Source organism: Nelumbo lutea, chromosome 5 (assembly GCF_056320005.1).
Source record: "Nelumbo lutea isolate HS-2025 chromosome 5, American lotus-T2T, whole genome shotgun sequence".
NCBI lineage: Eukaryota > Viridiplantae > Streptophyta > Magnoliopsida > Proteales > Nelumbonaceae > Nelumbo > Nelumbo lutea.
The window spans coordinates 35,518,012-35,532,655 of NC_142688.1; the positions used below are offsets into that span (position 1 = coordinate 35,518,012).

The following is a 14,644-nucleotide window of genomic DNA, read 5'->3' on the forward strand; positions in this document are numbered from 1 at the left end:
AAAATGAATATTTTAGTTTAAAAATCTATATTTTATAATTATAACCTCAAAAAATTAAGAATATAAAAGTTTGTTATAACACGCTATAGAAAACTGCTTGGCGATTCGGCGAGGCAAGACTCCAAGGGTGCCTTGTTGCCTAGGTGCTGCCTTGACAACTATGGCATGTATGATGTGTACACCTCTGGTATGCCTCATGCGGAAGGCATTTGAGGCATATGCCTCATGCACCCGAGACACATGCCTCAGAAGCATAAACACTCCAGCATGTACCTCAAGGCATTTTGAGGGCACCTTGCCAGGAGGCGTGCCTCCAGGTGTGCCTTTTCCACACCTTTTAAAACATCGATCCAAAGGACCAGATCATAGTTGCAAGACTATACAAGGTTCAAAGTATTGATACACTTGTTATTTAAATTTTCAGTATTGAGTGTGTAAAACATATGATACTGCATTATCTTGTACTTTGCTTAGTCCCATAGTTATAGAACAGATACGGTAGAAAGGCTTCTAGCATTTAAATGGGTGGCCCCTTGAATCTTAATACTTTGCATTGTGGTGGCTGTGAAAATCGATATGTATCATAAGATATAATATGATATGTTTTGATATTTTGAACTTTGAATGCCATGTACAGTAAACTTGTGCAGATATGTAGCCCAAAAAAGATTCAAGGTTTTGCTGAGAAGTTGGGGGAGGAAGTCAAGGGGGTCTTTATGGACTCAACTTTAAGGGGATGATATGTAGTGGCAGGTGAAAGCATGGGTGGCCCCTTTTTTCTGCAAAACCAAAAATGAACTCATTTTTGGATGTTCTGTTCCAAACATAGGCACCAACTCCCAGTTCTTTCTCTTCTTTCTTTTTTAATTTAGTGACAGTTCATCAAAACAATTGTCCAAGATTGCTAGATCGACCATGCGATGCTCATAGTCTTAAGTCCAAGAGTGGGTTGTCTGCTCTTCTTAATTTTAGGGGAGGGAGTTTGCCTTTAGATATTAGATGAGTAATTGAGCTTCTTGAGTCAGCTAGTCAATAAAATTCTACAACATCTGAGCTGTTTGCTTTGCTTCAAGGTAAGATAGCTAATCATCTCAGGGCCTGTTTGGTTTGCTGGAATAGGGGTCTGGAATTGGAATCAGAATGGGTTATTTTGAATCAAACTGTTTGGTTGGGTGGAATCAGAATCCCATTCCCATTCTTGCTGGAATGGCATTCCCCCATTTGAGGGAATAACCATTCCCCCTCCCCCTCCTTGGGAATGAAATCCAATTCCAACTTATTACAATTCCTATTCTGGTTCCTGTCTGAACCAAACAGGCTATGGGAATAGACCATTCCAATTCTGATTTCGATTCTGATTGCCAACCAAACGGGCCCTGATTATTTAAAGTGACTGCCAAGTACTGTTGGTTGCAAGTGCCAAGTCCTTGGTCCCTAAATTGTACAAACTTAAATTTTATTTTTTCATTTTTTTTTAAAGAAAAACTAAGGCTTTGGCTAATAGGGTGGACAGCTCGTTGGACACAACTGAAGTGGGGGAACAGGTAGTTCATTATTATTCCGGTTTAGCCATATCTCAGATAGATTGTCTATTTATTCTTCCGTCTTCTTTGAAGTGTACATAGGCAATGTTCTGAACATCAATTTTTTTTTTTTTCTTTTTGAAAACTGTAAGGTTCTGACCATCAAATTTGTGAATCAAACCAAAAAGAATATCGTTATGATGAAAATAAAAACAAGGAATATGTAACAGTAATTATTATTTATAACATAATAAAACATGAAAATCCAAATTATGAAGTTTAATATTTTAGTAGTTAATGTTTCATGTTAGGTTGGTTCCATGGTCCCTCACTCAGGGTTAGCCCTGACATTTAGGATCTTTGGGAGATGCCTCAAGATTAGAACAATGGAAAACTCCAGTTCTGATGCATGCTTGAATGGCATGCTAATGAAGAGTTTCAAATAAAAATCCATTGGACATATATGTTGTTTGTGTTTGACAGTTTGAGTGTGCACGTGTGTTCATGCATGCGTGTGGTTTGGGGGATTGGTGGTGTTTGAATTAGTTATTACTTAACTGCTTTGAGATGGGTGACGATCTTTTACAGTTTAACTATCAGTTCCACCAAAGTCTTGGCTTTCCCATTTTGTCATGGCTTGACCTGGTTTACTGGTCTATTAGCTGACAGAGACATGGGGTTGGGCAACCCCCCTGCTAGACTGTTAAACTTAATTGAGATATTATGGCTTCTGTTATGTACTCTGCATGCCCTTGTCTTGTACTGCCTCTGATCTCTAGAGAGCTCTTAGAATACGAAATACATACAAGTATAATTATCAATGCAAGACTAAAAGAAATTCAGCTAGCTTCTTCGCTTCGCTTCAAGTAAACTTAAGACTAAAAATTATTCAAAATATTTGAGGTCCAAAGCATGGACTATAGCAGGGAAAACACTTTAAATGATTTAAAAGAATTTTTTTTTTTTAATACAATTGACTGAATCTATATTGGATCTGATCTATTATCCCTTGGGAAATTGGGCACATTGGTAGGTTGATAAATCAAGTTTCCTTCATGTTGAGTTATCTCAATTACATTGTTGGCCTGTTGGGTTCATGTCATTGTTTTCTTTTTTAAATCCTCTCAAACCTAGTAATTATATCATTTGTTGTCATTTTGTTTAATTCGTTTTTCTTTTTTTCTTTTTTCTTTTTTTCTGAACTTTCCGCTGTTATAATATTCTTAGTGGTACAACTAATTTGTGTCTTGATGTTCCAGCCACTGCCTTTTCAAGGCATTTCATGCACTAAGTTGATTGTGCTAAGATTGGTAATCAGTGTTAGCATGATATGCTTGATCCTGCTGTCTATGTAACTGTCATCAGGGGAGGAAGGGGCTCGTTTTCTATTTTTTATTGTGAGGGGAACCTTTTTGGATGTCCTTGTCTTCATCTTGTTTATGGCTTGTGAACTGGGAAGTTCCTATTTTTACCCTTCAAAGGGTCACTGGTCAAACAAGATTTTATGGAAAGGAAGCTGTGGTTCAGCTTGGAAGAAGCATTCAGATGTCTTGAAAAGCATTAATTACACACTTCTTGGATTCTTTCATGTTTCATGCTTTTGTTGCGGCACTGCAGCACATCACCAATGACATTTTGTTGATGGAATTTTTTTTTATTAATATAACAAAAGAAATGCTATGGTATATTGGTAATGAAAGGGGATCAGTTGATCACTTGATCATCTATTTTTGCATTGCTTGTTTGTTAGAAGGTTGTGGTCGAAAGTGTTGGACATTTTTGGGCTTCAGATGTGCTTTCCAAAATCTGCGGTGGAGCTTTTAACTTGAAAAGTAATTTGGAGAGTGACAATGTTTTGGACCGTGTGGATGGAAAGAAATGCCAGAATTTTGAAGACTTGGGGAAATCAGAGGAAGTTGTAAAGGAATTATGGGGTAGAATTCATTCTTTGGGTTGCGGTTCACAGATGTTTTGCTGATAAACCATACAGCTCTTTTCTGAAAGCTGATTTGCTTTTTTGTAATGCTTAATCGATACTTTTTGTACAGATGGAGGTTGTTTTGCACAGGTCCTTGGTGTGTAGGTGTGGGGGGTGTAATTTTTGTTATTAATATAACACTTCACCTCTTTTCAAAAAAAAAAAAAAACATGATTATCGCTTAAAAGTTAAATCTAGGGGTGAGCAAAAAAACTGAAAAATTGAACCGATTGAAAAAATCGACCGAAACTGAACTGAAAAATCGGTTAATCGAACCGGTTGGTTCAGTTTTGGTTCGGTGTATTTAAAAAACTGAAGGTATTGGTTCAGTTTTGGTTAACCAATATAGAAAATCGGCAGTTAACCAAATTGACTGGTATACACATATTTTTATATATTTTATATATATTTATGTATATTATATATTATATATTTTTATATATTATAAATTAATATATATATATATATATTTATAATATATTATTTATTATTTAAAATATAATATTATATTAATTATATATTTATATATATTTTTATAATATATATTATAAAAATTAAAAAACTAAAAAACTAACGGTTAATCGAACCGGTCAACCGATTAACTGACTGGTTTCGATTTGATTCTGATTACTGATTTTCTAAAAACCTGTAAACCAGTTCGGTTCCGAAAAATGTCCCACGGTTCGGTGAGCACCCCTAGTTAAAATTATCCATGTATCTCTGAAAACCGCCATGGGCCACAGTAGCGTTTGAGAATGATATGACTGTATTAGCGACAAAATGTAGTTTTAATCCTGCAATTACGGTGATGATGAATTGCTTCTTGGTCTTCTAAACAAGTGGACTATAATAGCTCATTATTTCCATGTGGCAGAGGTTCCTAAGAGTGAATATGGTGCGGTAAAAGCATCACAAATTGTACTTTAAGCAAATTAGACATATCATTCTCATAGTCCGCCATTTCAGCAGACTAAAGAGTAGTCCCTTAATAATCTATAAGTGGATGTAGACATTAGTCATCTGTCATCGAAGGTTAACCAACAGATCGACCATGATGATCTTAGTAAATAATATATTTTTAATTTTTTTTATTTATAAAATTATTTTTATTTGTTACAGTATGATCAGTAATGTCCCTAAATGTTTTCTATGAAACGTTTTCTATTTTTTTTTTTTTGTGTGTTTTCATCTTTTTTTTTTAATTTTTTTATAATTATTTAATTAGGACATCAAAGATTGATACATTTTGACCAAAAATGTTGAATTATTGATTCTCCACCAAATAAGAAAACAATTCCACTTTTGCGTTAGTTTTAAATTTGTATTTTATTTCTGGGAAAATCTAAGATATGGAAAAGATATGGTACAGAAATAGTTTTGACCAATCAAAACCCACCCATGAATTTTGATAAATCACACCATGTTCCTAACCACGTTTAAGATTCTGTGTTATTGGTCAGTTGTTTTTCAGTTATCATATATTTTTCATATCATAGTCGAACCCTTTATTTCTATCACCAATAAAACAATTATTCTTTATCACACTTATTTTTCTTTAATATGGATAATTAATATAGAATTCAATTAAATAATGAAAGTTAATTCCCTAAATATAAGACTTAATGATAGAGAATTGAATGAGGAGAGATATAGTAATTCAAATTACATTTTGTACCGTTACAATTAAAAAGAGTATAAAGTTAAAAAATATGGGTATTTTAGTCAAGAACAAGAATAATGAATATTAATAGGAGTTAATACCTTTTTGAAAACCATGATTTTCTATGAAGTTATATGTATTGGGTGGTTGAACCAGTTAAATGACACCATGACTCTAGACACCTCTACGTGATTAGATTGACTTTTTTGGTGAGGAGGATGGAATCGATAAATGCAAGTTGATCAAACCCATCTTCAAAACTTGTGACTTAATCACCATGGATTTATTGAAATTATGCAGGCCCTAGTTTTTTCATCAAAATTGTAATAAAAATTATGACATAACATAAATAATATATTTTATATAATATATAAATAATATATAATATTTTATAACTAACCAATTGGATTGGATCAGGTATATCCGAATTTGATCCATTAACTAAACGGATCGACTTTTTCAATCCAATCCAATTTGTTAAGATCAAGGGAGGTATCCAAATCCGACTCTTATCAGATCAGATTTAGATTCAAATTAGATCTGATCTGACTTATTTGCAGCCCTACACAGAATTTCCCAAAAACAAAGCCATCCGAATTTTATTGTCTATCTATCTATTATATATAAAAAGAATTTTATTGTCTATCTATTATTTATATATAAAAAGAGGGGTTTAATGCTCTCCCTCTTTTTAGTCAATGTTCGACTTTTTGACTTTTCATTTCCTTAAAGTGTCCTGAATTTGTTAATATCTACTTTGTTATCTCTTTTCTTTTAAAGATTGTAAATGGATATGATTCAGCAAAATCCAAATCTAATCCAATTATTAGATTCACATTTGAATCCTAACGAACTTAGATAAGATTTAGATTAAATCCAAATCTATTTTAATTTAAAAACACACAAAAAAAGTTGATTATTTTTCAAGTTCCTGACATGTAATTAGATTTGAAGACACTATATTTGAATTCAAATCCTAATGCACTTGGATCGGATTCAAATTTAATTCGACTATGCTTTAAAATATATACAAAAAGTAAACAAATTTTCATCAATGAGCAACTTTTTATTTCCTTGAAGTGCCCCTTTGAATTTGTTTATACTCCACTATTTTATTTCTTATCTCATAAGGCTATAAATGGGTTGGATTTGGATGAGATTCAGCAAAAACCAATCCAATCCAATTATTGAATTCGAATTCAAATCCTAACAGACTCGAACTAAATTCAGATTTAATCCAGCTCTGCTTCAAATTTTTTTTTTTTAAAAACAACAAAATTAAAAAGTTAAAAAAGTTAGTTAATTACTTTTCAGTTTTCAGCTTTCTAAAATCCTATTCAATTTGAAGACCTAAAATTTGAATTCGAATCCTAATAGACTTAGATGGGATTTGGATTTAATCCAACCTTGCTTTAATTTTTAAAAACACAAAAAATATAAAAGTTAATTATTTTTCAACTTTTCAAAACCTGATTGGATTTGAAGACTCTGGTTCAAATTTGATTCTTGACAGACTTGGATCAGATTTGGATTTAATCTAACTCTGTTCCAATTTTTAAAATACAAAAAATAAAAAGTTAATTACTTTTCAACTTGTATGTGTAATAAATTAATGCAAATATAATATATTGAATTTATTATATGTATATATTCACATATCTATCTACTATATAAATTCATATATAATATAATATATACAAATATATTTTTTATTATTTTAAACATAACTATATAAATTTAATCAGATCAGATGGAGTCGAATCCAAATCTCACTCAATTACATAAACACATCATCCGAATCCAATATAGTTGAAATGTGTATTAGATCGAGCTATGCATCTAAATCCATCCAAAATCCAATTGGATTTGAAGACCATGGATTCAAATTTGATTGAAATTGGACTCAAATTTAATCTGACTCCACTTCAATTTTTTTAAAATACAAAAAAAATAAAATATTAATTACTTTTTAACTTTCTGAATTAGATTTAAAGACCTTAAATTTGAATTTAAATTAGAAATCACTTAAGTTTTGGACTTTAACAATCCTTGCATTGGGATTGATTATTGGTTTAGTGTTTAATAATCGATAGAATCTTTTCCACGTTTGCTTTTGATAAAGAAAATAATTTTATTTAATTTTTTTACATGATAAACTGGTCAAACCTAGAATGTATACAATATCAATATATTTTTAATGTTATATACATGTGCCAAGCACGTGCTCTTCTAGTAGAAAGGAAAAAAAAAAAAAAAAAAACATTTGAATCAACAAAAATTGAAAAGTATTGTCTTTCTATGATTTTCCTTTCCTGTTGTACTTTGTTTTTCTATTGTTGAAGATCCAGATCAAAATTAAAAGTGATGCACATTTTGCACTAGACACTATGACCCCATTTGATATAAAATTTGTACTTTTGTCCCATTTGCATTTATGACCTCATTTGTTTGCGGTGTAAATCCAAATCAGATGTAAAATTTATACCTAATTCAAAATTGCATGTATTTTTGTAATTATAATTGGCACCTCTAATTGATGCAAAAATGCATTCATTGCGATTGCAAATTTTGCATATAAAAATTGATTAAAATTCTTCACCATGTATGTGTGACAGAGTAAGGTTAAGGGTAGATACCCTGTACTTTGGGATAGTATTAAACAGATGCCTCGAATTTGGAATGCAATACTTAGGTACCCTGAATTTTCAGAAATAGACACTTAGGTCATTCGTTAGTATTCTGTCCGTTAAACATTTGATAATACCAAAAATACCCTTCTAATTTATTTTTGGACTGATTTGCCCTTCTAATGTATGAAACCCCTTCTGGTTCTCTCGATGGCGATTTTGACCATCACTTGGAGTCGGCCATCATCAAGATATACCAGCTGAACTACTCTGAAGGAAACAGGGAGCCTGGACGCCGAGAAATTCTACAATCTAAATTTGCAGAATACATACTTTTTTGTTCAAAATTCTGCAACAAACTGAGCCAACTGCAAAGCCCAGAAAAAGAGATTTTGTTCAATCAGGGGGTGGCCTTCCTAGCTTTCTTCTCAACCAGGACTTGATTGATTTGGGCTGCTTCAGCTTCGCCGAAGTTACCTTCTTTGCCTTCTTGACATCAACCTTCTTCGCGGGCTTGGCGGCCTTTCTGGAGTAGTATCAGATTTCTTTACGGGTTTTGCCTTTAGAGGGGCAGAAGCGGCTTTGGGTTTCTTCCCTGTAGCAACCTTAGCGCCCTTCACAACCTTCTCCTTTTTACTCGACTCAGACAACTTGAAAGAAGCTTTAATTTTGATCAATTTGCCCTTAGCCACACAGTTTTTCAATTGGAGGGCCAATATTTTCCTCAAATTTGCCGAAAGAATAGCCTTGTGTTTTTCTTCCACAGTTTTTCAGCCTTGTGCTTTCTCGTGCAGAGCCAACAAAGCTTCCTTGGTCATCTGGAAATAAAGAGGATGAGAACCCTTGGCCGCCTTTGGCTTCTTTTCCGGGCCTTCACCTTCTTCTATCGGGCTGGGTAGGCTTCTCTCCCACTGGAGACTCAGTCGGCGGTTGCTCCACCGCCACTGTCGCAGCTTCACCTTCACTAGAGAATAATGACCACGGATACGAACTCTGAAGATATGAATGTATAATACGAAAATACATCGCTTTCGCTTCGCCATGACCATGAGAAATATAGAAATATAGAAATATAGGATGGTTGGGGGAAAATACAGGAAAAAAGAGATATATAATATAGTAGAGGGAAGAGGTAAAAATAATACCTGTTGAATGTTGCCGGTGGTTTGCTGGTGACGGCCGGCGGTGGGTACCTTCCTGCCGGTGAAAAAAATAAAATAAATAAAATAAAAAAGGAAAATCAAACAGAGTTTGTCAGAAGAGCTGGTTGATTTTCAGGTGGTGGCAATGGTTTTAATAATTTGAAAATAGGGAAAATTCCCTATAGGTATCGTGTATTTTAGGCCGAGTGCCAATTTAGTACCTGAATTTTAAAATGTGACAATCTATTATGGAAATTTTCAAAATGGGACAATTTAATACCCATTGTTAACCAGTTAAGTGTCATGGCTGAAGATAAAAATGCCCTTCAAGAGTCATCTAATTTATCAAACTTATGTGTTAATAAAGCACAACAATCCCAACTTTCCACTAACCAAACCAAAAACAAAACATAAGAATTCAAATATATGGAAGTAGAAGAACAGGACGAAGCAGAATCCTTGTCGCTCTCTGATCTACAGATTATGTAAATTAACAGAGAGAAGCATTAAGTGAGGAAATTGAAGTTCTTGAAGTCGAAGAGAACTTTGAATTTAGTTCATGGGATGCCTCTCTTTTGATAGAATCAGAAATGTGTGCAACCGACAATGTGTTCTTTTAGGGCCAGATTCTACCTTTACGACTCTTGGTTAGCTCTGATAGTAGGTTGGCCGGATTCCATTAAGATAGTCAGAATTTTAGTCATTGGGACAGGAGATCGACGATATGGAGACTTTTCCGAGTGGGTATAGTACGGATGCCAGAAATTGAGTTGGACGATCTAAAGCGTCGGAACAAAAACAAGAGTTGTAACAATAGTAGCCGTCATAATACTAGGAATGGTACCTGTGGTGGTAGAAATAGTATTGATGAGGCCAAAATAGAGAAGAAAAGCTTGCCCCTCGTAAACTCAAGGAATGGTACCTGTCCCTCTACAATTTTTCTCTTTGATTTACAGAGGAAACTATAGAAATTGGATTCATATACGTTCTACTGTTGGGAAACTTTGACTTGTTGGCCTTGTGTTGTAATTCTTTTCGTGCTACAGTCAAGAATTTTTAATGGAGAAAAGCTCATTCATTTTTTTGTTCTTGTTTGCTGAAATTCAGTTCCAAACTCAAAGAGTAAAGATGGTTATATTTGAATTTTGGAATGGAAATTCGTTGTTGCGAGTACGATAGACTATTTGGTCTCCTATTACCGTTTTAATCATATAACTAGAACTATCAAATTTTTGAATATATTGGTGAAGATGGAGGTCTTTGGTGAGCATTCTTGTAAAATTGACTCAGAGTTATTGAATGCTGGAATTAGCGGATACTGGTATCCGTAGGAGCCTTGGCTTAGATCAACAATTTCATTCCATAGGTGCATTGGAGAACTTGAGAGAAATTGTTAGGATCCTTCGTTACAATTCCCCAGGTTTCATGATGGTTGCAGTAGTGCTCATTTGTCCCGTCCCTGATGTAGTCCTCTTTAATGGTTTAGTTGATCATTCTATTTTAAAGAGACTGATTAGTAGTAGGCTTTTGTTAGTTGCGAAGTCCGCGAAGTCAAGTGGACTGCCATTGGACCCCTCTACTAAGTTATGCCAACGTTTATCAGATATGGCTCTCTCTGCCGCTTTTTGCTTCCCTTTCTACATCATGCTCTTGCTATTATCCAAATCTGCCATTTTGTACTCTGTAGAGTGGATTGAGTAGTTGTAAGTGTTCAGTTAGTGTAGTTGAAACAGTTTCTTCGAGGGTACTTGTTACTAAGGCCAAAAGTAATAGAAGAAACTCAAATGTGAGTGAAAGTGATAATCATGAAACAACAACATCAGCACAGGATGAGGGAAAGCAAGCCAAGTCTTACCGTCGCACATTTGAGTGGTTAAAGGAGCTCTCGATTATAGATGTGCCACGGGAAGCTCAATAACTAGTCTCTCTCGTGTTTATTTCAACGAGAGCCCTTTTCTCTCTCCTCTTCCACAGTTCCTGTTCTGCCTCTGCGGTAGTTCTCTTTCTCTCTCTTGATCAGGAGCATCAAGCATGGACCATGGTGGCAGCTACGGTGGCGAAGTAAGAACACCACCCCTCTTGCTGGCCATGGTGGCGGCTAGTAGTGAGCCCTGGCTTTTGTGTTTTCATCATGAAATGATGGTCTGAACTGGATTATTGAGAATTTGGTTTGGCCTCTATTTCATTTTCTTGAGAAAGAAGATGATGAATAGTGTGTTTTATTTTTAAGGGTAAATTTGGCATTTTCAAAAGTATTAAATAGCACATCAGGTCACTTGATATACATAACTAACGGTCCATTAATGGTAGGTACTAGATTGTTGCATTTCAAAAGTTTGGGTACTAGATTGTCACGTTTTAAAGTTCGGTTACTAAATTGGCACTTAGCCTAAAGTATAGGGTATCTATCGGGAATTTTCCCTTAAAAATATATTACAATAATCGGTAAAGAAATGATCACAGGTGTCTATTTTTTAAAGTTTAGGGTACTTAAGTTTTGCATTCAAAAGTTCAAGGTACCTATCTTTTATTACCCCCAAAGTTAGGGCTGCAAGTCGGGCCAGGTTAGGTCGGGTTGATGCCAACCCTAGCCCAATCCTAAGTTCTAAACCCTAACCCAACCTGACCAACCCAAACCTAACCCTAACCCTAACTAAATTCCTTCAACCCTAACCCAACCCAACCTGATGTCAATTTTGGGTTGGGTTGGGCTCGGTTTGGGCCCATCCCTTAATTTTATTTTTTTGGTACACAATTAAGAAAAACAAGTGTTAGAAATAACTATAGTTTATTATGAGTTATGGTTTACAATAGATCTTTCTTGGGTGACAAACAACATAGAGGAGATGAAGAACAAAATTTTCAAAAAAACATAAAATAATATTATTAAGGTTTTAGTCTTTCTTATTAGGATTAAGTGAAGTGATTATCTTAAAAGAAATACATGATACTATGTGGTGGGGGTTATAGTATTATTGGGTCGGGTTGGCTAAGGGGTCAACCCTAACCCAACCCAAAGTAAAGTTGGGTTCATGAATTTCAAACCTAACCCTAACCCGAACATCAACCTGACCCAACCCAACCCAATTTTTCGAGTTGAGTTAGGGTTGAGTTTGGGGACACCAGCGGACCGAACTCCCTACTGAGGGTCCGAACTCACCCTTGGCCCAAAACCGTAAAGTAATCCAAACTGGCCAACCTTGTAACAGCTCGGGGTATACCTCGCCGAACTGGCCAAACTTGTAACAGCTCGGGGTATACCTCGCCGAACTGGCCAACCTTGTAACAGCTCGGGGTATACCTCGTCGAACTGGCCAACCTTGTAACAGTTCGGGATACGCCTCGCCGAACTGACCTGCCCTATAGATATCTCCGAACTCAAGACTTCGCCTCGCTCACCACTCCGCATCACCTTCTGGTCACCAAAACCAAAAGTCGTACCATGCCTGACACTGAGGAAGTCCGTGCCCGAGGGCGCCACCCCTGACTGACTTGGGGTCTGACGCTTGGCGGCCGCACTCTAAACGGCCACCTGCCACCACCACTGACACCGCCATCTCCAGTTAGAGAGACGGTTAGGCAGTGACGGTTCTGTCCTAGCAGAAAGGATGACGGCCGAATTGACAAGCGCAAGGGTAATCATACCCGACCTGACAAGGGCCTCGGAGCGAGTGCGCGAAGTGATTATAAGAGCCCCCTGCCCCCAACAAACAAGGTATGCAAACTTTGCGCTATCTGATTTTATCTTGTTTTTGAAGGATTATAACTTAAGCTTCGGAGCCGTTACACCGGGTTCCCCCCGGAGCTTCCTCATCCCCTCCGTTTCAGGTTCCCTGCTACTCAGTTTAGAAGCAAGGTCGTTGACAGCTAAGATTGGCCTGATCGCGCATCATCAATTGGCACCGTCTGTGGGGACGCTTCAAAAAGCCTCCCTCCAAACTTCCATAACCCTTTTTCTTCAAAAAACCCAACACTCATGGCCTCCTCTAGCAATGCAGGACGTGGCACGGAGACAAACACCACCGGGGAACAACTTCAAGTCCCCGTGGTGTGCATTGGACAGTTCACCATCCCCCTTTCGGTGGATGGGATCCCCAGCTTGAACGCGCCACAAGCAGTGGCGCACGTAAACCTTCCTGCCACAAGCATCCCCTTTCCTCCCCCTATTGAGACAACCTTTACTGAACCGACTGTCGTCCCCTGGCAGCCAGCCAAAACCGGTTGGACAACCTGATGCAGTGCATGCGGGCAATGCAAGCCCAAATGCAATAGTTCCAGCAGCACCAGCTTCACCAGCACCAAATGCTGCACAACATCTCCTAGTATCACTATCAACAGCAGTTCCCCCAACTGCCACTGAACCAACCACTACTTCCACTTCGTCATCCCGCTCCGAGGCCGGTCAAGGCCTCCTCACAGGATGGACGCCCCCACCAAGGAAAGGTCTCCCGGCCCCAGAACCCACCTAACAGCCAGGCCTCGTCCCTGGGCCGAAGAGAGAAAAAAACCATCCCCGCCTCGCAGCTCGCAGGCGGGCCGGGAACCTCGCCTGCAAGACCGGCACCTCGGTGCTCCAAGCCCGAGTTCCTGCTCACGGAAAACCGATTCGGCGCCCTGGCGGCAGACTACCAACATTCTAGGCCCATCGAGCTCGGCAACACGGAGGCCAGCAGCGCCAGTACAAGGCCCACTCAACAGCGAAGTCGCCTACCCGCCACCCACGTCTTGTCAGAGCTCAGAGGCAAAGAAGAGACGAGCTCGGACGAGGTAGGAGCTGCCTTGATTCTCTCGGTTCCTTCCCCCCTCGCATCAGAACTCCTGGCGGTCCCCTTACCCAGAAATTTCAAGCTCCCACCTTTGGACAAGTACGACGGGTCCTTCGACTCCAACGACCACATTGACGCTTTCCAGTCCCAAATGCACATCGCCAGGGCCAGCGAATCGTGCATGTGCGTGGCCTTCACCACCATCCTCAGGGGGATAGCCCGCACTTGGTATAGGAACCTGGCCCCCGGGTCGATAAAGTGCTGGGCCCAGTTCGTGCAGGTCTTCACCGCACACTGTCACCAGCCAATGGTGCCCCATAACAGAGGAAAGCATCTTCGGAGTAGTCCAAAGGGAAGGAGAATCCATTCGGGGCTACATCAAGTGATTCAACGAAGCATGCTTGCAAATATCGCGGTTGGACCCCGCAGTGCAGCTCGCGGTGGCCAAAAGAGGGGTAACGCATAAAGAATTCAAATGGTACATGGTGGCTAACCAGCCCACAACCGTGGCCGAATTCCTCAAGCTCGCGGACAAGTTCATGAGGACAGTGGAAGAAATCAACCAACGAACCGAAGGCGGGAACGAGAAAAGAAAGAGGGAAGGTGAGCTCTCCAACCCAGTCGATAGGAAAAACCCGGCCCGGGAGCCGAAGCCGAACCAGTCGTTCCGAGCTCCCCTAGCAGTTCGGACGAATTACACGCCGTTAAACACAAGGTGGACCGAGATCTTATTGACGATCAAGGACGCCCCATACGTGAAGTGGCCACCTCACCTAAAGGGAAGTCCGAACGAGAGAAATAAGAATTTGTATTGTAGTTTCCATAGAGACCATGGTCATAGTACTGAGCAGTGTAATAACCTCCGGGACGAGATAGAGGGGCTCATCCGTCGCGGATACTTGAGAAACTTTGTACAGCACAACAATAATAATAATAAGGCAGGTCGGC

At 38.2% G+C, this 14,644-nt stretch overlaps 1 pseudogene; it reads right to left on the reverse strand.

Annotated features, from left to right (window-relative positions):
* Window positions 1-7,957: 7,957 nt before the first annotated feature.
* LOC148851672 (histone H1-like) lies at window positions 7,958-8,907 on the reverse strand (annotated as a pseudogene).
* Window positions 8,908-14,644: the final 5,737 nt, after the last annotated feature.